This window comes from Phocoena phocoena, chromosome 8 (assembly GCF_963924675.1).
Source record: "Phocoena phocoena chromosome 8, mPhoPho1.1, whole genome shotgun sequence".
In the NCBI taxonomy this organism is placed as follows: Eukaryota; Metazoa; Chordata; class Mammalia; order Artiodactyla; family Phocoenidae; genus Phocoena; species Phocoena phocoena.
The window spans coordinates 49,207,931-49,233,131 of NC_089226.1; the positions used below are offsets into that span (position 1 = coordinate 49,207,931).

The following is a 25,201-nucleotide window of genomic DNA, read 5'->3' on the forward strand; positions in this document are numbered from 1 at the left end:
CCAGGCTTACGTGTAGAGGACTTAGAAGCTGAAGGGGCTGAGAAGAAGGAGTTAATATTTCCATCCACTTGCTTTATAATCGCAACTGATTTAATTGACAACACTTAATTGGTTACTGTATAAAAATTAAATCACTATTTTCCAATATCTGTTACCAACTATGCTTTGTTCAACCCTATTTCTCAATGACAAGTAGACTTCCTTAATGGCATTTCAGTTAAAATCTCTAGTCTCTCTATTTTAAAATCTTGTGTTTTCAGTCAAACCTCTGTCTCTCTTTCCAACATAATTAAGACTTGGGGTCCACCAAAGTGCTCTGGAGTTGATAGAGGAGTAATCTGCTCTCTCTCTCATACCGCCCTCTAGATCTTCCTTTCTCTTAGATTTCTTCTCTGGTAGAAATGAAGTTGTTTAAAAAAAAAAAATGGGAAATGGCATTCCTCACATTCTCCTGTAGCAGTCCTCCTTTCTGTTGGCTATCACGGGTGATGTAGCCTGGATGGGTAGAGAACCAAACACGCACCAATGCTAAGAAACTCAACTCCCCCAGCACGTGGTCCCCTGGGAGCATCAGCGATCTTTTCTACAAAACCCCCTGGCAGTAGCACACTGTAGTCCTCTGATGCACTCACCCACTTTGCCCCAGCTGTGTCAGTCCCTCCTCACAAGCACATAGTCACCCTTTCTCATCTGTCCTCAGCAGCTTCAAATGTGAGGCTTGCAGACATGAGCAGCATCCATCTTTCCTACCCCTCAGGTGGAACTTACTAGGGCTAGTCCTTGCCTCCTTTCTTTCTCCCTGCCTGACATTCTCATCTTCTCTCCCCAGGGCAAGTCAGCAAACTCCATGACCTAGTGGACATCCACTTGGGAGGGAGAGGTTAGCCTTTCCTTCCTGGAACAGCATAAAATCTTATAAACACTTCATGGGGTGCCCTTTCTTGCCTTTAGCGAAGGATATCCACTGCATGTCCGCAAACCCATGGGAACGTGAGTGAAAGGAATGTGACCTCTGCATGAACACTGCCCTCCCCTCAAAAGGATACCTCCTTCTCTTCCTAGTCCTACTCTTCTGTTTTTAGCAGTAAAGAACATCAAACAATTTTAGCTCCTCTATTAAAAAAGAAAACAAAAACTGAGATAGAGGTGGGGGAGGAGTCAAGATGGCATAAGTACATCAAGAATGGAACAATTCTGACAGAGCACCTGCTGAACACTAGCAGAGGACCTCGGACACCTAAAAGGACAAGAACAATCCCCATGCAACTGGGTAGGACAAAAGAAATTTTAAAAAGACAAGAGGAAACAGGACACAACCTGCACCCCTGGGGGGGAACTGAAAGATGAGAGGTTCCCCCACCCAGGGAAGCCCCCTCGTTAGTAGGGAGATCAGCTGGGGAGCTTCAGGGGCTCAGAGGATAGCACAGCGACCAGTCTGTGGCAGGCAGGACAGAGTAAGACCTACATGAATGTTTGGTGCCACAGCACGGCACGTCCCGGCCTGAGACATGTGTCTGCTGGTGCGGACAGAGGCTGGGTGCTAGAACCTGGGGTTTGGAGAGCAGACTCAGGGAGGGAACTGCTGTTAGCTGCAAAGACAGAGCCTGAAGGTATGGGAGTACAGAGCTCTACAAGCGGGAATGTTTGTGGAAGAAGCCCTGGCCGCCGTTGCAGCCCCCTTCCCCACATGCCAGCCCCTGCCTCCCTGGGCACTAGAAGGGGCTCCTGCCTGAACAGGCTTGCAGGCCTCACCCTCCTTGGCCACCGCCTGCAAGAGCAGGCTCACTCACCCCCGCCCCTCCTCCAGCCCCACAGCCCAAGCAGGCTCAGATGCCCCATCCACTGCGGCTGCCTCCTTCACCCCTGCCCACCCCAGCAGGCTGGCATTTGCCCCACCTGTTGCTGCCTCTGACCCCACCCACCTGGGCAGGCTCTGGGGCAGCCTCGGGAAAAGACACTGGTGGAAGGCCCACATGCAGAGGTGGGGCTGAAACCACAGCTGAGCCTCATGGGCCATGCAACTAAGGAAGAAGAGCTGAAATCTCTCCTCACAGCTGTGGGAACTGCGGATTTACACCCCAGCTGCCGGCTTTGTAAACTCAGCACCTGCAGAATATCCAAATGAATGAGTGCTCCCCCAGCTGAGATGGGTCTAGCTTTAGCAACTGTGGGTTTGTGGGCACATACACATGGGGACTGGACTGGGCCAGAATCTGAGCTGCCTCCATAGCTCCCACAGCAGGCCCTGGTGCACAATTACTGCAGTCCTGGGACCTGACTGCAGTGGATCTGTGCTGGTAGTCTGGTGAAAACAACGCCTGAAAGACACCAGGGCCAATTGCCGGCATACCCGTTGTTAAGGTGGGTCTGAGAGAAGTTCCAGCAATAGTATAATTTATGAGCCAGCCCAACAGGTGAAAAGTGATGCAACAGAGCACACTCACAGTTGAACAGCTCTGGAGGAGGAAAACCCAGTGGCTTCTCTCCCAGAGAGAGTGCTCCAATCCTGCCTATGTCACACTGCAGGTCAGAAACACAGCTCAGAGACAGATCTCGGGGCCTCTACTCCAACTGGAGAGCAGACCCTGCCCCTGACAGGGCAGTGACAACCTCAGAGCAAGGGGAGGCCCCTATTCAATATCCAGTGCAGGCTCAGGTCACCACAACATCAGTCACTCCTCTTACCAAGGGGATAATGGCCAGCATACACTGAGGAAAGAGGTGACAGACAAGCATGTTAAAAACAGCTCTAGCACCCAAAAATATTAAACCCACTTAGGCTATACAGGGACGTTCCCACATAAAAATAGCCCTACAAGACAGTCTGAGGGTCAGGCATCAGGAGAAAGAACCTCCCCCCCCCAGAGCATTTGGCTTTGAAGGCCAGTGGGTCCTGAGTGCAGGAGCTCCACAGGACTGGGAGAAACAGAGACTCCACTCTTGGAGGGTGCACACAAGGTCTCACATGCACTGGGACCCAGCACAAAGCAATACCTCCATAGGAACCAGGGCTAGACCTAACTAGGGGTCTTGGAGGGTCTCCTGAGGAGGCAAAGGTCAGCGGTAGCTCACTCTGGGGGCAAGGAAACTGGTGTTAGAGGCCCCAGGGAACACTGATCAGCATGATCTCTCCCAGAGGTCCCATTTTTGGCACCAAGACCTAGCCCCACCCAAAAGCCTACAAGCTCCAGAGCTGGAATGCCTCAGGCCAATCAACCAGCAAAACAGGAATACAGCTCCACCCATCAGCAGACAGACTGCCTAAAGTCATACTGAGCTCACAGCTACCTCAAAACGCACCCCTTGACACGGCCCTGCCCACCAGAGAGACAAGACCCAGCTCCACCCACCAGACAGCAGGCACCAGTCCCTTCCACCAGGAAGCCTGCACAAACCCCAGGACCAACCTCACCCACAGGGGGCAGACAACAGAACTAAGAGAAACTATGATCCTGCAGCCTGTGGAAAGGAGACCACAAACACAGAAAGGTAGACAAAAGGAGATGACAGAGAAATACGTTGCAAATGAAGGAACAAGATAAAAACTCACAAGAACAACTAAATCAAGAGGAGATAGGCAATCTACCTGAAGAATAATTCAGAGTAATGATAGTAAAGATGATCCAAAAGGTCAGAAAAAGAATGGAGGCACAGACAGAGAAGATACAAAAAAATGTTTAACAAGGAGCTAGAAGATTTAAAGAACAAACAGAGATGAACAACACATTAACTAGAAGGAATCAATAGCAGAATAACTGAGGCAGAAGTGAGCTAGAAGACAGAGTGGTGGAAATCACTGCCACAGAACAAAATAAAGAACAAAAAATGAAAAGAAATGAGGACAGTCTCAGAGACATCTGGGACAACATTAAACGCACCAACATTCACATTACAGGTGTCAACAAAGGAGAAGAGAAAGAGAAAGGGCCTGAGAAAATATTTGAAGATATTATAGCCAAAAACTTCCCTAATATGAGAAAGGAAACACTCAAGTCCAGGGAGTGCAGAGAGTCCCATACAGGATCAACCCAAGGAGGAACACAGACATATATTAATCTAACTGGAAAAAATTAAAGAGAAAAAATATTAAAGACAACAAGGGAAAAGCAACAAATAACATACAAGGGAATCTCCATAAAGTTTTCAGCAGAAACTCTGCAGGCCAGAAGGGAGTGGTAAAATATATTTAAAGTGATGAAATGGAAAAAGCTACAACCAAGAATACTCTACCCAGCAAGGCTTTGATTCAGATTTGACAGAGAAATCAAAAGCTTTACAGACAAGCAAAGGCTAAGAGAATTCACCACCAAACCACGTTTACAACAAATGCTAAAGGAACTTCTTTAGGTGGAAAGAGATCAGCAACTTAATACAACCTTATGTATATATAGACTGCTATATCAAAACCTCAAGGGGGGACTTCCCTGGTGGCACAGTGGTTAAGAATCCACCTGCCGGGCTTCCCTGGTGGCGCAGTGGTTGAGTCCACCTGCTGATGCAGGGGATGCGGGTTCGTGCCCCGGTCCAGGAAGATCCCACATGCTGCGGAGTGGCTGGGCCCATGAGCCACAGCCGCTGGGCCTGCACGTCTGGAGCCTGTGCTCCACAACAGGAGAGGCCACAGCAGTGAGAGGCCCGCGTACCACAAAAAAAAAAAAAAAAAAAGAATCCACCTGCCAATGCAGGGGACATGGGTTCGAGCCCTAGTCTGGGAAGATCCCACATGTGGCAGAGCAACTAAGCCTGTGTGCCACAACTACTGAGCCTGCGAGCCACAAGTACTGAGTCCACGTGCTGCAACTACTGAAGCCCGCGTGCCTAGAGCCCATGCTCCACAACAAGAAGCCACCGCAATGAGAAGCCCGCACACTGCAACGAAGAGTAGCCCCCACTTGCCGCAACTAGAGAAAGCCCATGCACAGCAACGAAGACCCAGCACAGCCATAAACAAACAAGCAAACAATTTTTTTAAAAAATAAAACTTAAAAATTTTAAAAACCTCATGGGAACTGCAAACAAAAAAACTACAATAGATACACACACATACACACACACACACACACACAAGCAACCCAAACACACACTAAAGATAGTCATAAAATCACAAGAGAACAAAAGAGGAAGGGAAGGAAAAAAGCTACAAAAACAAATCCAAGACAATTTTTTTAAATGTCAATAGGAACATACATATTGATAATTACCTTAAATGTAATAGGAACATACATACTGACAATTACCTTAAATGTAATAGGAACATACATATTGACAATTACCTTAAATGTAGTTGGATTAAACGCTTCAACAAAAAGACATAGACTGGCTGAGTGGATACAAAAACAAGACCCGTATATATACTGTCTACAAGAGACCCACTAGGGACACATACAGATTGAAAGTAAGAGGATGGAAAAAGGTATTCCATGCAAAAGGAAACCAAAAGAAAGATGGAGTAGCAATACTCATATCAGACGAAATAGACTTAAAGACTGTTACAAGGGACAAGGAAGAACACTACATGATCAATCCAAGAAGAAGATATAACAATTGTAAATATGTATGCACCCAACATAGTAGCACCTCAATATATAAGCCAAAGGCTAACAGCCATAAAAGGGGAAATCGAGAGTAACACAATAACAGTGGGGGACTTTAACACCCCACTTACACCAATGGACAGATCATCCAGACAGAAAATCAGTAAGTAAATACAGGCCTTAAATGACACATTAGACCAGATGGACTTAATTTTTCCATCCAAAAGCAGAAGAATATACTTTCTTCTCAAATGCACATGGAACATTCTCCAGGATAGATCATATATTGGGCCACAAATCAAGCCTCAGTAAATTTAAGAAAAATGAAATCATATCAAGCATCTTTTCATACCACAAGGCTATGAAATTAGAAATCAATTATAGGAAAAAAAACTGTTAAAAAACACAAACATGTAGAGATTAAACAATATGTTACTAAACAACCAGTGGATCACCAAAGAAATCAAAGAGGAAATCAAAAAATACCTAGAGACAAATGACAACAAAAACACTATGATCCAAAACCTATGGGACACAGCAAAAGCAGTTCTAAGAGGTAAGTTTTTAGCAATACAATCTTACCTCAGGAAACAAAATCTCAAATATTAACAACCTAACATTACAACTAAAGCAACTAGAGAAAGAAGAAGAAACAAAACCCAAAGTTAGTAGAAGGAAAGAAATCATAAAGGTCAGGGCAGAAATAAATGAAATGGAGACTAAAAAATAAAAAAGATCAGTGAAACTGAAAGCTGGTTCTTTTTCCTTTTTCTTTGAAAAGATAAACAAAATTGATAAACCATTAGCCAGACTCATCAAGAAAAAAAGGGAGAGGGCCCAAGTCAATAAAATCAGAAATGAAAAAGGAGAAATTACAACTGACACCACAGAAATAAAAAGGATCATAAGAGACTACTACAAGCAACTATACACCAATAATATGGACAACCTAGAAGAAAAGGACAAATTCTTAGAAAGGTACCATGTTCCAAGACTGAACCAGGAAGAAACAGAAAATATGAACAGACCAATCACAAGTACTGAAATTGAAACTCTGATTAAAAAACTTCCAACAAACAGAAGTCCAAGACCAGATGGCTTCACAGGTGAATTCTATCAAACATTTAGAGAAGAATTAACACCTAGCCTTATGAAACTATTCCAAAAAAACTGAGAGGAATTAACACTCCCAAACTCATTCTATGAGGCTGCCATCACCCTGATACCAACCAGGCAGAGATACCACACACAAAAAAAATTACAGGCCAGTATCACTGAAGAACATAGTTGCAAACATCCTCAACAAAACACCAGCAAACTGAATCCAACAACACATTGAAAGAGTCATACACCATGATCAAGTGGGATTTATCCCAGGGATGCAAGGATTTTTCAATATCCACAAATCAATCACTGTGATACACCACATCAACAAATTGAAGAATAAAAACCATGTGATCATCTCAATAGATGGAGAAAAGGCTTTGGACAAAATTCAACAGCCATTTATGATAAAAAGAAAGTGGGCATAGAGGGAACCTATGTCAATATAATAAAGGCCATATATGACAAACCCACAGCTAACATCATTTATTTTTTTTTTTTTTTTGCTGTACGCGGGCCTCTCACTGTTGTGGCCTCTCCCGTTGCAGAGCACAGGCTCCGGATGCACAGGCTCAGCGGCCATGGCTCACGGGCCCAGCCGCTCCGCGGCATGTGGGCTCTTCCCAGACCAGGGCACGAACCCATGTCCCCTGCATTGGCAGGCAGACTCTCAACCACTGCGCCACAAGGGAAGCCCTAACATCATTCTTAATGGTGAAAAACTGAAAGCATTTCATCCAAGATCAGGAAAAAGACTTTCATTCAACATAGTATTGGAAGTCCTAGCCATGGCAATCAGAGAAGAAATAAAAGGAATCCAAATTTGAAAAGAAGAAGTAAAACTGTCACTATTTGCAGATGTCATGATACTATACATAGAAAATCCTAAAGACAACACTAGAAAACTACTAGAGCTCATCAATGAATTTGGTATAGTTGCAGGATGCAAAATTAATGCACAGAAATCTCTGGCATACTTATACACTAACAACAAAAGATCAGAAAGAGAAATTAAGGAAACAATCCCATTTACCATCATATCAGAAAGAATAAAACACCTGAGAATAAACCTACATAAGGAGGCAAAAGACCTGTATGCAGAAAACTATAGGATGCTGATAAAAGAAATCAAAGATGACATAAAGAGATGGAGAGATATACCATGTTCTTGGATTGGAAGAATCAACATTGTCAAAATGACTATACTGCCCAAAGAAATCTACAGATTCAATGCAATCCCTATCAAATTACCAATGGCATTTTTCACAGAAGTAGAACAAAAAATTTCACAATTTGTTTGGAAATACAAAAGACCCCGAATAACCAAAGCAATGTTGAGAGAAAAAAACGGAGCTGGAGGAATCAGGCTCCCTGAGTTCAGACTATACTACAAAGCTACAGTCATCAAAACAGTATGGTACTGGCACAAAAACAGAAATATAGATCAATGGAACAAAATAGAAAGTCCAGAGATAAACCCACGCACTTATGGTCAACTAATCTATGACAAAGGAAGCAAGAATATACAGTGGAGGACAGTCTTTTCAATAAGTGGTGCTGGGAAAACTGCACAACTACATGTAAAAGAACGAAATTAGAACACTCCCTTACACCATACACAAAAATACTCAAAATGGATTAAAGACCTAAATGTAAAACTGGATACTATAAAACTCTTAGGGGAAAACATAGGCAGAACACTCTCCATAAATATCTTTTTTGATCTTCTCCTAGAGTAATGAAAATAAAAACAAAAATAAACAGATTAAATTAAACGTAAAAGCTTTTTCACAGCAAAGGAAACCATAAACAAGATGAAAAGACAACCCACAGGATAGGAGAAAATATTTGCAAATGATGCGACCAACAAGGGATTAATCTCCAAACTATACAAACAGCTCATGCAGCTCAATGTCAAAAAAAAAAAAAAAAAATCCCAAAATGGGCAGAAGACCTAAATAGACATTTCTCCAAAGAAGACATACAGATGGCCAAAGAGCACATGAAAAGATGCTCAACGTCACTAATTATTAGAGAAATGCAAATCAAAACTATGAGGTACCACCTCACACCAGTCAGAACGGCCATGATCAAAAAGAAAAAAACACTACAAACAATAAATGCTGGAGAGGGTGTGGAGAAAAGGGAACCCTCCTACACTGTGGGTGGTCATGTAAATTGGTACAACCATTAAGGAGAATAGTATGGAGGTTCCTTAAAAAACTAACTATAGAGCTACCATATGATCCTGCAATCCCACAGCTGTGCATATATTTGGAGAAAACCATGATTCAAAAAGATACATGCACCCCTGTGTTCACTGCAGCACTATTTACAATAGCCAAGACATGGAAGCAACCTAAATGTCCATCGACAGATGAACGGATAAAGAAGATGTGGTACATATATACAGTGGAATATTACTCGGCCGTTAAAAGGAATGAAATTGAGTCATTTGTAGACACATAGATAAATGAGATGTGGTACATATATACAATGGAATACTACTCAGCCATAAAAAAGAATGAAATAATGCCATTTGCAGCAACATGGGTGGACCTAGAGATTATCATACTAAGTGAAGTAAGCCAGACAGAGAAAGACAAATATCATATGATATCACTTACATGTGGAATCTAGTAAAAAAGAAATGATACAAATAAACTTATTTACAAAACAGAAACTCACAGATCTCGAAATCAAACTTATGGTTACCAAACGGGAAATATGGGGGGAAGTGATAAATTAGGAGATTGGGATTAGCATATACACACAACTATATATAAAATAGATAACTAATAAGGACCTACTGTATAGCACAGGCAACTCTACTCAACATTCTGTAATAACCTATATGGGAGGTGAATCTGAAAAAGGATGGAGACATATATATATATATATATATATATATATATATAACTGATTCACTTTGCTGTACACCTGAAACTAACACAACACTGTAAATCAACTATACTCCAATAAAAGAAAACAGAGATAGAAGTGGATGACTAAACAGAAACTTTGCTCTGGAAGAATTAAGTAACTCTTTTCTCAACAGTAAGTAACCCATTTTTCAACAGTAAACTACTATCTCCATCGCGACACTTGTTATTTTCCATTAAAAAAAAAAAGACATAGAAGTTCTCAGTCAATACTTCAGACCATTTGGTTCTGTAATAATGTACAAGATGGTCTAGATCATGGATCCTCACCAGACTCCCAGAATTTAAACCAGGGCTAAGGAAGTTGCTAGCTATGTGATAGCAAGTTACTTGATTTCATTGTGCCTCAGTTTCCTAATTAATGTAAAATGGAAATACTGATGATGATTCCTTGTAGAGTTCTTTCAAGAATTAAAATTATATATACATATAATTTAATTTTTTATAATAGAACTGGCATTATATGTGTGTGACAGTAGTTGTTGCTGTTGTTGTTATACATAATATATACTTAATAAGGCATGAGAGTTTCTAATATATATTAAATAAGGATTTGTTAAAAGTCAGGGACGGGTATCTTTGCTATATTCTGGAGAGGCATTTTCCTATATATATGGGTAATAATCGTTTGTGGAAGCAATTCAAATTATTGAGTTTGCCTCATTGCTGAGTTCATATTTATATTAAAAATACTTTAATTACCAAGATTATATTTAAGTGCTTATTAAACAAGGAAAGAATAACCTAAGCTGTTTTCTACACATCAGCTTATCCTCAGTGCCAAAAGAAGAATTTAGGACTAGAGTAAGAAATGTTCTTACATTTCTAGTATATATATCTTAAAAAGTTAAAGTAAAGAGACCACTTCAAAAAATGAGAGGAAATAATCTTTGCAGCCTGTGAGCATTCTCCAGTTGGACTTGAGAACATCCACCAGTCATCACCTGCAGTACAAGTTCGTGCAGGCTTGTGACCGTACCCTCCGTACTACCCTCCTTGGTTTTCTCCTTCTAGAAAGTGCCATAGTTTAGACAGAACTCTTCCACAAAACACAGTTGCTTGTCATATCCTCCAAAGGATGTGACTGGTTTTGAATTCTGCATGTAAAATTGGATATGTGGAAAGGACCAAGGAAAAGACATCCAGAGTTAACAAAGGGATGAGACAGCATTTTATCAGGAAAACACTAACAGGATTAGGATGCTTTGGTTTGAAGAAGAAAGCTTCATTAGATGCTTAATGAGATCATATTCAAAATGTGCAATTTACTGGGAACAAAAATAGTACAAATTCATGGCTATTTCTTCGAGGGAAGAGAAAAGAAACTAACATTTATTGGGTGCTTATTAGGTGCCAGGCCATCTATCTATCCATCTATTCATCCATCCATCCATCCATCTATCTTATCTGATTTTATTTCCAAAATAGTCTTGTAAAATAGGCATCTTTTTTTTTTCTAAAAATGGAGTCTCAGACACATTAAGTAATTTTCCCAAAGACCTTTACATAGAAAATAGCAAGCCTAGATTGGAAATCAAATTTGACTTCACTGTCCAACTCCATCCTCTATACTGTGGCATGAAAAGTCTTTATTGAGGGCTTCCCTGGTGGTGCAGTGGTTGAGAGTCCGCCTGCCAATGCAGGGGACACGGGTTCGTGCCCCGTTCCGGGAAGATCCCACATGCCGCGGAGCGGCTGGGCCCGTGAGCCACGGCCGCTGAGCCTGCACGTCCGGAGCCTGTGCTCCGCAACGGGAGAGGCCACAACAGTGAGAGGCCCCCGCACCGCAAAAAAAAAAAAAAAAGTCTTTATTGAGTGGGAAAGCACTGATCCCACCATTTATAAGCCACATTCAGTCTAAGTTAGACATAGTGAAGAAGTTCCTAGGATAAGAAATGATAAAGAAGTAGAACTGACTCTCAGCCTAGAAATCACTAAGTAGAATGACTAGCCCGGCATCTGGGGAGGCACTGGAGGCCCACACGCACACTAGCCTAAGGTGTTAGTTGTGGTAGAGACGAGGGTGTGGAGGCTGAGCTTACCACTGGTCTCCAGCTCACCTTCCTAGTTCTTTATAAAGACCTCCTTTGGCAGCGTGCAGGGTGGCTTTCATCCCACAGTTCAGTCATTACACAAAGGAGCCTTCCTTCAGCTATGCTAAATAATGGCATTTCCTTCTAGAGCTATTTCCAAACCTTTTCCTTCTTTCTTCTTATTCACAAAAGCTTATTAGCAGTTTGCCAATAAGCAGTCTTTCAGCATTTTGCACTGTTTTCCACTTGAGTAAAATGACCTCTGTGATACATGCAGCCACTAACTCTAATTCTCTGTTAAGATGAAAACAAAAATGTGAAGGCCTTACCCTGATGTCATAACACAGAGTGATCCCATTTCTAAAAAACAGGAAACGGTATTCTCAGCTATGTCCCATCGTTCCAACTGGTATAAAGCAGTTTGCCTCATATCTAGTTAATAATGAACTATGAAAAATATTCTGTTCCCTGCAATCATGGAAGAAAACTGACTCTGGAATCAAAGAATTCATTTTGGATCCTGACCTCTCTGCTGTCTGTTGTTAATCTTAAACAGGACCCAACCCCTCCCTAAGCATGAGCTGCCTCCCCAAAAGGGAGAAAAGCATAGCACTCACCAACTTCCTGTGAAAGCAGCGGGTACCTGTAGGGCCCTCAATAAGTACTAGCTGAATATATGCTTCGTCCAAGTATCGTGAGAAAACAAACAAAACTTTCATTTTTAAAGCTTAGGTTAGTTTGAAGACCCACGTTGAAACTTGTTATTAAATACATATATATGTACCTATGTATGTAAACCATTTCTTGATATAAAATAAAATATTTGAGGTAGAATTAATCTTGCATTGCTGGAATATTTAGAAGGGGAAACCTCAGTAATCCTCTACAAAGCCCAGAGCACTAAAGTTTATGCTATACATCCCAGCTGGCCATCAAATACATAGATAATGTGGCATACAATCACTGTCACTGAACGCGTAGTGGGAGAGGTATTTTTCATTTTGCATAGGCCAATGGGTCTTTAGCAGGCTTCCCATTAAGGTGTTATACTGCTCAACGTGGGCAATCAGCTGAAATTGGAAATTTCATTATTTCAAAATTCTCCTTGCTAATGCTTTCGTGAAAAGCGGCTACTTAGGATATTTATTAAAATGAAGGTGCTCTAAAAGGCCATAGGTTTATATATTTTTCACTGAAGTTGCTATTTACTTGACATAAAATAAGTGGAAATATTTCAGATTTCCAGTTAATTCGATCCATAGAGACAATAAAACTGTCTGAGCCTCTACCTAGAGTTACTGCTGTTTTTTAAATTGATATCTGAATCGTCTATAACTATGCCAGACATAACGAGGCAGAATAACGTCCCCATTAACAGTATGAGCTCCTTGCTTCAGGTTCAAGTTGACAGATGCAGCCCATATCTTAATCTCCTCTCCCTCCTGAGACCCCATTAAAAAGAAGCTAATGGAATAAAAAAAAAAAAAAAAAAAGGGACAGTCCCATAACAGTAAAGGAGAAGGGAGCGTCAAAGGCCAAAAGATTTCAGCATACTTCTGCATAACAGAAAGCAGATGGAAGGGTAATAATTGAAGAAACAGAACAAAGCAGTCCCTGCCTTAGATCACCTACAGAGGAAAGGCATGTGCTGTACCTTACACAGCTGCGGGGGCACCTTACACATGGTATTCTCTGTGACTGCCATCTCCTGGAGATGTGTTTCCAGGGATGCCACCCACAAAACAGCCCACCACAGTGAAGCTGCAAAGCATAGAGGAGCCCACAGCTCAGGAGGAAGCAGATCCGCCTAACAGAACCCAGGAAACTCGGAGAATTCAGAATAGTGACAACAGATGGGATTGAGAGCAGAGCCTGAGAATAGAAGATGCCCCCACTCAGCGTGCACACCCCTACACGCAGAACAGCTGCCAGGCAAGCACTTACCACCAGTCAGAAAATGAACTTTCTGCTCTGAAGAAATAGGGTGACTCTTCTGAGGAACCCAGATAAGCTCATTTGAATAGTGCCCCACACCAAAGCCCTGCACTGTGTGCTAGTTAGGGGGACAGTTTCGGGTTTGCTCCCCTAACCTGAAGCCTTTCAGTGAAAACGTTTTGCCCTTATATTGCAATACTTTCTGAGACCTTTCTACTACCTCATTCTTAAATAGGAACAGACAACCACGGGTTACCAAATATCTTAACAAACCTACCAAGTGACAGAAACAAGATTAAAACACACATAACAAAAACTATCCTCAGGAAGCCAGAGGGATTTCGTTTGTTCTGGGAACAAAATAGAATTTAATGAAATGAAGTTGACCTTTGAACAATGTGATTTGAACTGTGCAAGTCCACTTATATGCTGATATTTTTCAATAATAAATACTATAGTACTGCACTAACTGCAGCTGGTTGAATTCACGGATGTGGAGGAAACTCAGATATGGAGGGCTGACGATCAATTATACTCAGGTTAACCCCCGCCCTTTGTTCAAGAGACAACAGCTCTAGTATAAGCATATGTTTAGCAATAGGGAAGTAACTACTAGAATTAAAACCGAAGTGGTTAAAAGTGATTGCCTCTGGGAAGGTAGGTAGGATTTTCAGGAGAGGTGACGCAAATTACATTTTGCAGAATGTATTTGGAACTAGGCAGGGATTTAAAAAAAAAAAAAAAGAAAATCAAGTGCAAAAAAATCTAGAAGTACTTTGCTAATACTGCAAAGACCAAGAAGTACCTTCAGCTACTCAAATATCTTCCTTTTGTCCAGTAGTGGACATACACTGTTTTATCTTACCTTAGAAGAGCAATTTTAGCAACAATACAGAGGCAGAATTTTCTAGAAACTAGCATTTTCCCGTCCATAAAATACCTGCCCAGAAAGATGTTAACCACCCTCTATGAATAGAAGGAATTCATATGGAGTGGATATTCTGTCTAATTGACCCCAAGCAAAAATTTCTCCCAAATCCAGATGTCGGTAAATATCCCAAGGAGAACCAATAAGTGGTCTTGCCTATAAACACATGCATCTAAGGGAACCCATCCTCTCAGGTTGACTGGTCTGTGGTGGTATCACTGTCATTCGTGCTCAGTGGAACAGTCCTGTCGCTGTAGCGATAGCCATGTACTACCTCTGTTTGGCACAAGGGACTCCCTCTCCACGCTCTAAGACCACGACAGGCCCTTGAGACCATGCATTGGTGGAGCCAGGGAGCCTCTGGTGTTCCCATATTGGGCCTGAACAGCTGTCCTTTCCAATGACACTCTGGGAACAGGACCTCAACTGGAATCATTTGCTCTTTTGTTCTCTATCCAGCTCCTTTTGCCTTAATAGAGAAGCTTTTTTACAGCCAACATACTTCCAATTCCCCAGAACGATGCTGATTTAAAGTACTCAGTCAGGGCTTCCCTGGTGGCGCAGTGTTTGGGAGTCCGCCTGCCGATGCAGGGGACACAGGTTCGTGCCCCGGTCCGATTCTGCGTGCCACGGAGCGGCTGGGCCTGTGGGCCATGGCCGCTGGGCCTGCGCGTCCGGAGCCTGTGCTCTGCAACGGGAGAGGCCACAACGGTGAGAGGCCCACGTACCGCAAAAAAAAAAAACAAAAATAAAGTACTCAGTCAGTCTTCTTAGTCTAAGTGCCTACATATTAGTTCCAAAATATACGGTCACTGTAGAAAGTGGAAGTATTATTGACCTGAGAATCAGAAGACCTGGATTCTGCGTTCAAGTCAGCCACCTCTTACTCTGTGATTTTGAGTGCGTCTCAGTTACCTCATATACAAGGTGATGAGGTTGAGTTAAACAATGTGTTAGATTCCTTCCCACTCTTAACATTTTATAATTTCATGAGTTCTGAAGGATATAAAAGTTTGGCTTCCAGACTTACAGAACTATTTCCAGAAATGAAACCTTAGGGACCACTGGACTCTAAACAGCTGGCCCTCAGGGGTAGTTGGCTTGAGTTATCTCTACCCACCCACTCGCAGACCCAGCCACCTTTCCCGAATCTAATCGGCGTGAATGCTCAACTTCCTCCAACACATTTCTGCACCCTGACCCTCAAAAGCAGTGCTAAGCAGTGTTTCCCAAAGTAACTAAGGAGGCTGGATGTGCTGAGAAATACACTGAATTACTTGCAGATCTAAAGGAGAAACTTCATTCAGGTTGTATAGTTGCTGGGGTCAGTGGTCAAAAATCGTTATTTGCCACAGAAATATAACTGACCTCACCAAAACAGAGGGGCAAGTCAGATTACTGAAGAGGATTTTTGTGTGTAAGTATGTATATATATATATATATTTTTTTTTTTTTTTTGCGGTACGCAGGCCTCTCACTGTTGTGGCCTCTCCCATTGCGGAGCACAGGCTCCGGACGCGCAGGCTCAGCGGCCATGGCTCACGGGCCCAGCCCCTCCCGGACCAGGGCACGAACCCGTGGTCCCCTGCATCGGCAGGCGGACTCTCAACCACTGCGCCACCAGGGAAGCCCTGTATATTTTTAGAATATACAAAAATATATATAGTTGTTACCTCCTTTATTTTGCCCTCCGGCCCGCTGAAGAGTTTATTTAGGGAGAATATAGGAAAATTAAAGAGACAAACAGCTAGTTGATTTTTATAAGTGCCTGAAAGAAATCAAACTCCTTCCACCAAAAAAAAAAAATTTTTTTTTCTTCTGATTTATAGTCCAATAAAGACAGACCATCTTCTTGGGTGAGATTCCCACCTTTACTTTTGCCTCCAGGTCACCTGCAGAAGGACCTTAGCTGCGTGAAAGGACTAAGAAAGTTTATGGCCCCCTCCTTCCATCCCAGAAGGGGAGAGTGAACTTCGGAGCTTAAACCTCAGGGGATTTATTAGGAATTAATCAGAGCAGCGGGTAACCCCGATCATCTCTGTTTCCCCCAATTCACAATCACGTGTTTTCTTTTCATTTCTCCTCGTGTCCCTGCAGTTTCCACCTCTGCTCCTAGTTGAGCTGTCAGCTCATTTTTCTTAGCCCCGTTTCTACTGGCCTACTGCTTCTTTTTTCCATTTTATACTCCAAAAGACATCCTTTCCTAGGCCTTATAATCTTTCTTCCTTACATGTGTAGAGCTGAAATATAAAAGGTGTCACCACAGCAAACTTTAAGGATTGCCAAAAATTTATCAGTGTTGAAAAAATGCTGAGGCTGCAGAGAACTGGGAAATATTTAAGGGCTACCAGTACATGGGATTCTAATTCTCTCACAGGGCTTGGATTTCTATCGCCAACTGCTGTTGAAATAACAACCGTGTTTCAAAAAAAAAAAAAGTCCAATTCTTTACATAGGACAGACAGAAGGTTCCAAATTTGGAATTTCGAGTAAAATATCAAAAAAGATTTTCGAAGATGACATTGAGAATCTAGATTTATATTTTCCCAGGTAAAGACTTTTATAAACATTAACCATTGTCATCATTATTCCACTAAGGAAAGCCTTCCTTAAAACCATGAAAACAGGAAAGATGTAAAATAAGGAATGTAGAACACTCCATCATAAAAGCAGGCAGTTCAGAAACACAGTAAAGTTCAAAAAGGATATTTTCTATATTCAAATGCTAAAAATATAACATTAAATACTACATATTTAATACTAGCTGATATGTTGTAAGTGCTTTATGTGGATCTCATTTGATTCCAATGACAATTATTATCATTATGTATGAGAATACTAACCTACTTTATGGATGGGGACACTGAGGCTTAGAGAAGTTAAGGGTGGTGCCCAAGGTCACAGCCAGTAAGAGGCAGAATTGAGACTGAAACCCACATTTCTAAGTCACCACCCTCTCTCGCCTCCTCAGAATTACATGTGTTTTGTTATTCCAAGTTGGCCAATTTGGAGGCCTAAGTAAGACACTGAAATATGATGTGGAGCTCAATATGATTTCCGGGGTTTTGGAAGTTTTTAGTCATTGTCAAAAATCCAGTTTCATATAAGAACATTAACAAAAGTAGAATGACCACCTAACGTGATTTCGCTAGCGTGAAACGTGCTGAATTAGAAGAAATGGAGGAATAATATTTCCCCACTGTTGGCATATGTTTTACCCTGCAGAACTAGGAAGAAACCTGGAAGTGCCAGATTAGGAGTCTGGTTATGCAGAGCGGCTGGGCTGTCCTGTTCAGTGGCCTTGCACACGGAGGCTGCTCAATGCCAAGCAGCTGGAATTTATCTTAGAGGGATGCCACAGAGTCCACTGGGGAGTTTGGTTTAGGGGTTTTCTATAAATAGTCCTTATTTTCTGTGCATAGTTCAATGCCAACATGATTACTTAACCCTGCATATATTCCTTGGAAAGCTTTTTATTTTTAATAAATTGGTTTTATAAAGGACTCAAAGTAAATGGTAAATAAACTTCCTCCTCGTTATTATATAATTAAACATTTGAAAGCGTGTGCTGCAGAACATTCAACTAGAAAATCGCTGCTCTTAATCAGTACTCATAATAATTAATGCTAATAATAATATCACCCATGACACTGACTGATATGGCACTGGAAAGCTAGTTAATACACTGAATGAACCAAGGAGGAATCAAGAAAACACCCAGTTGTACGTTTGTTAGACCAGTAAAAATGAATACAGGAAACATTATTCCATGACAGGATTTAGCTGCCCAAACTGTCAGAAAGTTATATCAATCACAAGACTCCTAATTGTTGTTCTGGCTCCAACCTGCTCTTTATATTTGCACTATTATCCCTCTTTGAATACTGTCCTTTTTTTTAGCATCTGTCCAGTATTAAGGCTGTCCTTGCTGACTTGAGTCAGTTATAACCAATCAATAAATTCAATTGGGATTGTAATGATGAGCCATGCAGACACTAACTCTGGCCCTCAGTCTGGTGGGAAGAAGCAGACATTAATCAAATAATTGCACAAACAAATGCAAACCTATACATGGGCCAAGTGCTATGAAAAAGTGACCTGTGCTGCTCTGAGTGTCTGGAATAGGGGATCTGACCTCCTCAGGAAGGTCAGGGAGGTCTTGGAAGCCTCCGAACAATGAGTAGGCATTAACTAGGCAAAGAGAAAGAAAGGGCTATCATCAACGGCTGCACAGGCAATGATTAAGAATGTGTCTGAGTGTATTTCTGAGCTGAGCACAGACTAGAACATGAATTCAGTAGAGCTTGCTATTTAGAAATTTATAATAAGGAGGCTGACTCATGGTTGACTGTCTCCTCCAGAGAGGCCATTTGATGGAGACTTCCAGTGCTTATCAGAAGTGTGTATCTGTGCAAAGATGTAATTCTCTAAATTCCATCTCTGAGCCGTTCTGCTGTTCCGTTGTTTTCTTGTTTGCTTGATGGATTTGTTTGCTTGTTTATCTGTGTGCCAGAATGTAGCGGTCCTTCCTCGCTGCTGCATGCTGCTCTCCTAACTCTCCCACTCTCTTTCCTGGCCCCTATTTTCTGTCTTTTCTCCCTCTCCCCTCCCTTTTCCCTAGAAACTTTCTCCTCCTCCTCTTCTTTTACTTTTTATTCTCCATTCATTTCTTTCTTTTTCCTTTTATTCTTCTCTTTTGCTGTTCACCCTGAAGGTACTAGGCTTATGTTTGTATAGTGCAATGCAATTTACAAAGGCATCTCAAGGACATCACTCCATTTGGCCCCAATAACAAATTTATTTAAAGGGAGGCTGAGTAAGAATCACTTATCCTGTTTACAGATGTGTCAGAAGGTAAGTGGCTTTTTCAAGGTGGTGTATCTGTGAAGGGGAAAAGCCTTGACTGTAACCCATATGCCTATCTCCCAGCCCCACACTCTCACCATCAGACCATCTTGTCTTAACAGAAATGTCAAAGACATACAACCACATCTTTTAGTCTGGTGGACAGAGCAGGTCCTTCACAAACACGTGTCTAATCAGAAGTCATGGTCAGAGGGTTTACGGCTGTTCATCCATCGCATGAGTAGAAACAGCCTCATTCTCATCTGATGAATATTTACTGGACATCACATGTGACCTTGACCTGAACCACTTATAAAGAATGATTTTCGTTATATTTTTACCTTGCCCGCCTATGACCCGGGAGGCGGGATGGCTGTGGAGAGCAGGAAATGAAGAGGATTCCTTTGAGTATCATTTGTCAGCCTTCATTAGATTACTCCTCTTGAAACATCCATCTTTATATATCCAAACTGAATCTGGTGTTTTTCTCTGCATGTATTGCTAATCCCTCAGACACCCTCAAATTTCATTAGGATTTCTGTTTACTTCCTTCTCCTGGCCAATTACAAAAGAGTTTAAAGACAGAGCACATCCATATCCTATGCCATAAGCCAGATGTCCCTCTATTACAGAAAAACAGTCAGTAGTCTTTATCCTTTATTTAATCTCTCTGCTTTACTTAATCTCTCCGATTTCCAGTCCTGGTAAATGTTTACTCCACTGAAGTACGCTTGTAAAATGTGGGTCAGCAATCTTTGACTGATGGATCACAGTTAGTTAAAGGTTCCTGCTTGTTACATGGAAAAATTAGACTGCTCAAGAAGACTTGTATAGGAGACAAGCACTATCCATCCATTCATTCAATCAGTGATCTGACTGATGAATCTCTCATTCATTCTTTCATTCAACTAGTGTTTTCTGGGTGCCCAGTATATGCCAGACACTCTAGTGAGGCATTTGAGAAAATCAAGAAGACAAAGGCCCAATTCCTGCCTTTGAGGGGCACACAGTCTAGTGAGAGTGACAGAATGTTGAAAACTGCAAAAATTCACTGAGCTTACATCTATGTAATTTCAGGATAAAAGAAAACACAGCTAATTTGGAGGAAACTAGTAGCACTATTCAGATGTGGGTTCAGTGATTTTTATTAAGTGACAACCAAACCCAAAGGGAAGAGAGCACCCTCTTCAGACTGAGGAATTTTCATGCTCACGTGGGCTGGTATCAAGAGTTGGGAATTTTCCCTTCTCCAGGTCTATAAAAGCTACATGGAAGTGTAGAATAAAGCCGTGCTTTTCACAGCCTATTCAATTTTTGCAAATAGAGAATTCTCCTGTGGTGGAGCATTAACTATGCACATTAATGGGAAAATTGCATTTCAATATCAACGTTGCATAATATTAAAATATGTAAACAACTCTTCCCTTACGGTGCTTTTCCTGCACCTCTGAAATTCTTGCTTGTCCTCAAGTCCCTCTCCTCAGTAGAGCAGCCTGGTATAATTTAAAGAACACAGCCTTTTGATTTATCTCTACCTTCATTTAAAAACTGGCTCTTACTAGCTGCATCACCTTGAGCTGTTAATGAAACTTCTCTGTTTCTTTAATCTATAGAGAAGGGATTAATATCTACTTCATAAGATTGTTTTGAGAATTTAGTTTTTAAAAATATGTAAATATCCTAGCACAGTAGGTTCACAGTAGGAATTAGCTCTCTCTCTCCTCTCTCCCTATATTTCATCTGCTCCTTTTCTTTCTGATGTGCTAGAACCTCATCCCTCTTCCTCCATACCAGGAATCCATTAACAAGCAAATGAAACCTCCATTCATTGTTCATTTAACAGACATTTCCTGTGCACCTCTCATGTGCCCTTGGGGAGATATAGTCAAGAGTGTGGAAGACAGAACACAGCACACAGTAGAGAAGCAAAGGAAGAAGAGAGAGTATGCCCATTTAGAAAATGACACCAAGGGTTCAAACGCCCTTCTAGACCCAAAGAAATGCAATGGCAGACTTTCAGAAAGAGTCGCAGATGTGAAAAGGATATTTTTGGGTAAAGTGTCACCTCAGATCACCTCCTTATTTTACACATGACAGAATAAGTCCAGAGCCCATGCAACTGTGTGCTAGCTCACATACATGCACACACAGATGCTCTTTCCATACCCCTGGGTCTCCATTGATTACCATTATATTAAAAGGGTTTATAAGAAACTTGTACATATGTATCCCTAGGAGCCTTTCTAATTGCCAAAATAACAGATTAAATTTCTATCACACAACTTAATGCTTGTAGTTTCTATCTTGTTTTGTGTACAGGAGTTTCTCCCCACTTTAGGTGCAGAACTCCTAAGGGTGGCTCCTAGGCTTTATCCTATCGTGTAGTTATGAAGCGATCTCCCAAGCATGGACTATGTTTAACAAATTATGATTTGTTAAAGTTCCTTTTCCTATTATGACCTAAGGAATCAGGGATTCACTTTCCCTGAGTGACTGATTTTCTCCACTTCCAGTCTTTTTTTTTTTTTTTTTTTTTTACTAGAGGAGATAAGCCAATTGATCATACAAGGTATAAGGTAGTAGAATCAGCAAAGGCTTCTATAGGCAATTAGGAGTATGAATGCTGCTGCTACCACTTTTAACTGGTCAACCTTGAACAAGAACCCTAACCTTTCTTTTCTTATCTTTAAATGAGAAAAATAATACCTAACCTATAAGGACAATATAAGGATTAAATATCCATAGCTCTTAATAAACACTGGTGATTATAATTAAAACTAAAGCTCGGGCTTCCCTGGTGGCAAAGTGGTTGAGAGTCCACCTGCTGATGCAGGGGATGTGGGTTCACGCCCCGGTCCGGGAAGATCCCACATGCCGCGGAGCGGCTGGGCCCGTGAGCCATGACCGCTGAGCCTGTGCGTCCGGAGCCTATGCTCCACGATGGGAGAGGCCACAACAGTGAGAGGCCCGCATACCGCAAAAAACAAAAAAAAAAACTAAAGCTCTTCTCACTAACCAAAAAATAAATTTGTATTATGTTCAGTAATCAAAAAGACCAGGGTTGATGGTAGTAGTTTTATACCCTCTTACCAATCCTGTTGTACAATTCCTGGAATATTTAAGTGGGTTGAGAGTGCTACAGTTTACAAAACTATAGGAGTGCCAGATCACTATATGTATATATCTATCTCTCTATGTATCTCTACGTATAGATATGTACATATGCTAACAAATGATGATTGGGCCACAAGGAAACACTAAAAGCTACATCAACACCTTTCATCTTTGGCATGGAATAGAGCCACAGCTATCAAAGGTCAAGCCTTGTATTTAATAATACATGTGATTTTTGCAGAAGGAGATATCATTATGATTACCTGGGCTTGCCTGTCAAGAAAACACACATCTCTGTGAGGAGCTGCCTTGTAATATTCTCCTAATTTTAACTTATTTAGTTTCCATCCATAATTTGCAAAAAAGGGGGCTAATATGAGAATTCGATATCTAAAATATTGTCATGTCCGATCATCTACTTTCTATATGGAGAAACTATTCTGAGGCCAGAGACAGGCAGAAGATTTTTTTCAAGGCCACACCAAAGTTAAGACCAAAATTCAGCTCCTAATATCCTAGCCAAGGACTCCTCTCTTTCCAGAGAAGGATGAGGATGAACAAGAGTCTTCATTCCTGTGGTTATTCTTTTTTCCCTTTCTCATGTCTTATCTGCTTTTATCCTCCACCTAAGACTTAGATGAGGTACATTGGCTCTTCTAGAAATATATGACTTTAGCACTAAGCGGTAAGGATTATGGCTTAAGTGACACATCCAAACACCAGGAAACCCACATCAAATTGAGCTACAGTGTGGCACCATAGTGAGTCATACACAGGGTTTGTGAGTTAAGCTCCTATAATACCCTACTGTAGATGTAGATGTACCAAGATGAAAGAGACAAATTCTTAGAGCTTTTACATGGCTGTTGTTTTTGTTTGTTTGAGTAGGACTTCTTTCGCCTGTAGAAGGAATGATAAACATGGGGAAACAGGGCTTATTTTAGGGGAAAGATGGTGGGAAGAGATGTAAAATACCAGAAAGCATCTTGCCCTCTATTGGGCTTACCCTGTGACACACCCATGAAGCCATTTCTTGTCTGACAACTAGAATTTCTTACACATAACCTAGGAAGACTCCTAGGTTAGCCTCCATAGAACAGAAATCAAATTCAGCAAATGGACATGTGGTGTGTTTTGGGTGCCTCATCTCCACTCCTCCTAGACCAAATCCTCTCATCCCTCAGCCACCCTCCCTTTGTTTTTTGTTCCCAGTGTTGCAATCTGCCTTTTATCGCTACCAGCTCTCAGGATCAACTTATTCACATGGAGACATGGGTGTCTGCTAGATATTTACTCCATAGCCATTCATTGAGCGTGTTCTTTGTGCCAGGTATTTTACCAGATATTGGGGACACGAGCAGAGAAAAGAGAGCCTGCACTTTTTAGATGTCCGACACTGAATCACAAAGTGACTATGACACTCAAGAATCTCAGAGTCAGGTGGAAAACAGAAACATACAAGGAAATTATCATCACTGTAGAAGATTACAATCTTAGCTTACTGATTTATAGCTGCCAGTTTACCCTTCTGATCTACCACTAGATTGTAAACTCCCGGGAGGTAGAATCTGTCTGCTTTATGGTTGTAGCCCTAGCCCCAGAAGAGCCTTCCTGAAGTATAGTGGACGCTCAGCAGATACTCGTTAAATGGATAAAGAGAGAAAGTAGGAAGATTAGGATAGTCCGTATGAGTCTGGTGCAATGGAATCCTACAAGAGCTAGTGTCAGACAGAGCTAAGGAGAGCAAATATTCAAACAGTCATGAAGAAAGAGGGGGATCTTCCCGATCTTCAGATTGGGTGGCTTAAAACAACAGAAATGTATTGTCTCACAATACTGGAGGCTAGAAGCCTGAAATTAAGGTGGTGGCAGAGCCATGTTCCCTCTGAAACCTGTATGGGAATTCTTCCTAGTTCCTGGTAGTTAACTGGCAATCTGGGGCATTCCTTGGCTTGCAGTTCACACACAACTCTCCTCTCTTCCTTCACCTTTAAATGACATTCTTCCTGTGTGTCTCTGTGTCTTCACATGGCTGTTTACTTCTCAGAAGACGAGTCAGGCTGGAGAAGTGGCCTACCCTACTCCAGTATTAACATAATCTAACCAATACATCCACAATGACCCTCTTTCCAAATAATGTCACATTCTGAGGTACTGACAGGACTTCAGCATATCTTTTGGGGGGGGACATATTCAACCCATAACACAGAGTGTAAACCTCTCAGGGACAGAGATTGTGTCTTGCATAGCTTTGTACATCCAAGGCCCAGTGGCTGCTGGGTAAGTTTTTGTTACATGAATGGAAGTATATGCAAATACTCTGCCCTGCTCTCCTGAGAACTGAGAATTGAGTCTCTTTACCTATCAAAGAACATCTTCCAGGTCTGTCCTCTGCTTCCAGGTCTCCACTGCAGCCCTACTAGGACCCTATATTCCTGTCAAGCAAGAATACTTGCTTTTCTCCAAAAACCACGTATTCTCTCACTTCCCTCATTCATGCTTTTCCTTATGCACTAAACATCCTCCTAATCCCCACATCTCTGTATCAGATCAGTGCTCTCCTACCAGTTATAAAGCTTATCCCAAGTGTTTGTGAATGTATGAATATTATTATAATTAATTATTTCTACATACTTCCTGTCCCACTAAGATGAGAGCTCCATGAAGTCAGGAGCTAAGTTTTGTTCATAATTATATTCCCAGCAACAAGCATGACACCAGAAGTGAATTTGCCTTGAAACTCTAGGGCCCCTCAATTACATGGGC

The 25,201-nt window shown here is 41.6% G+C and overlaps 1 protein-coding gene across 11 annotated transcripts in view; it reads left to right on the top strand.

The window, feature by feature from the left end:
- Positions 1 to 25,201, top strand: part of DLG2 (discs large MAGUK scaffold protein 2) — a 928,219-nt gene that overhangs the window by 512,008 nt on the left and 391,010 nt on the right. The window lies entirely within an intron of this gene.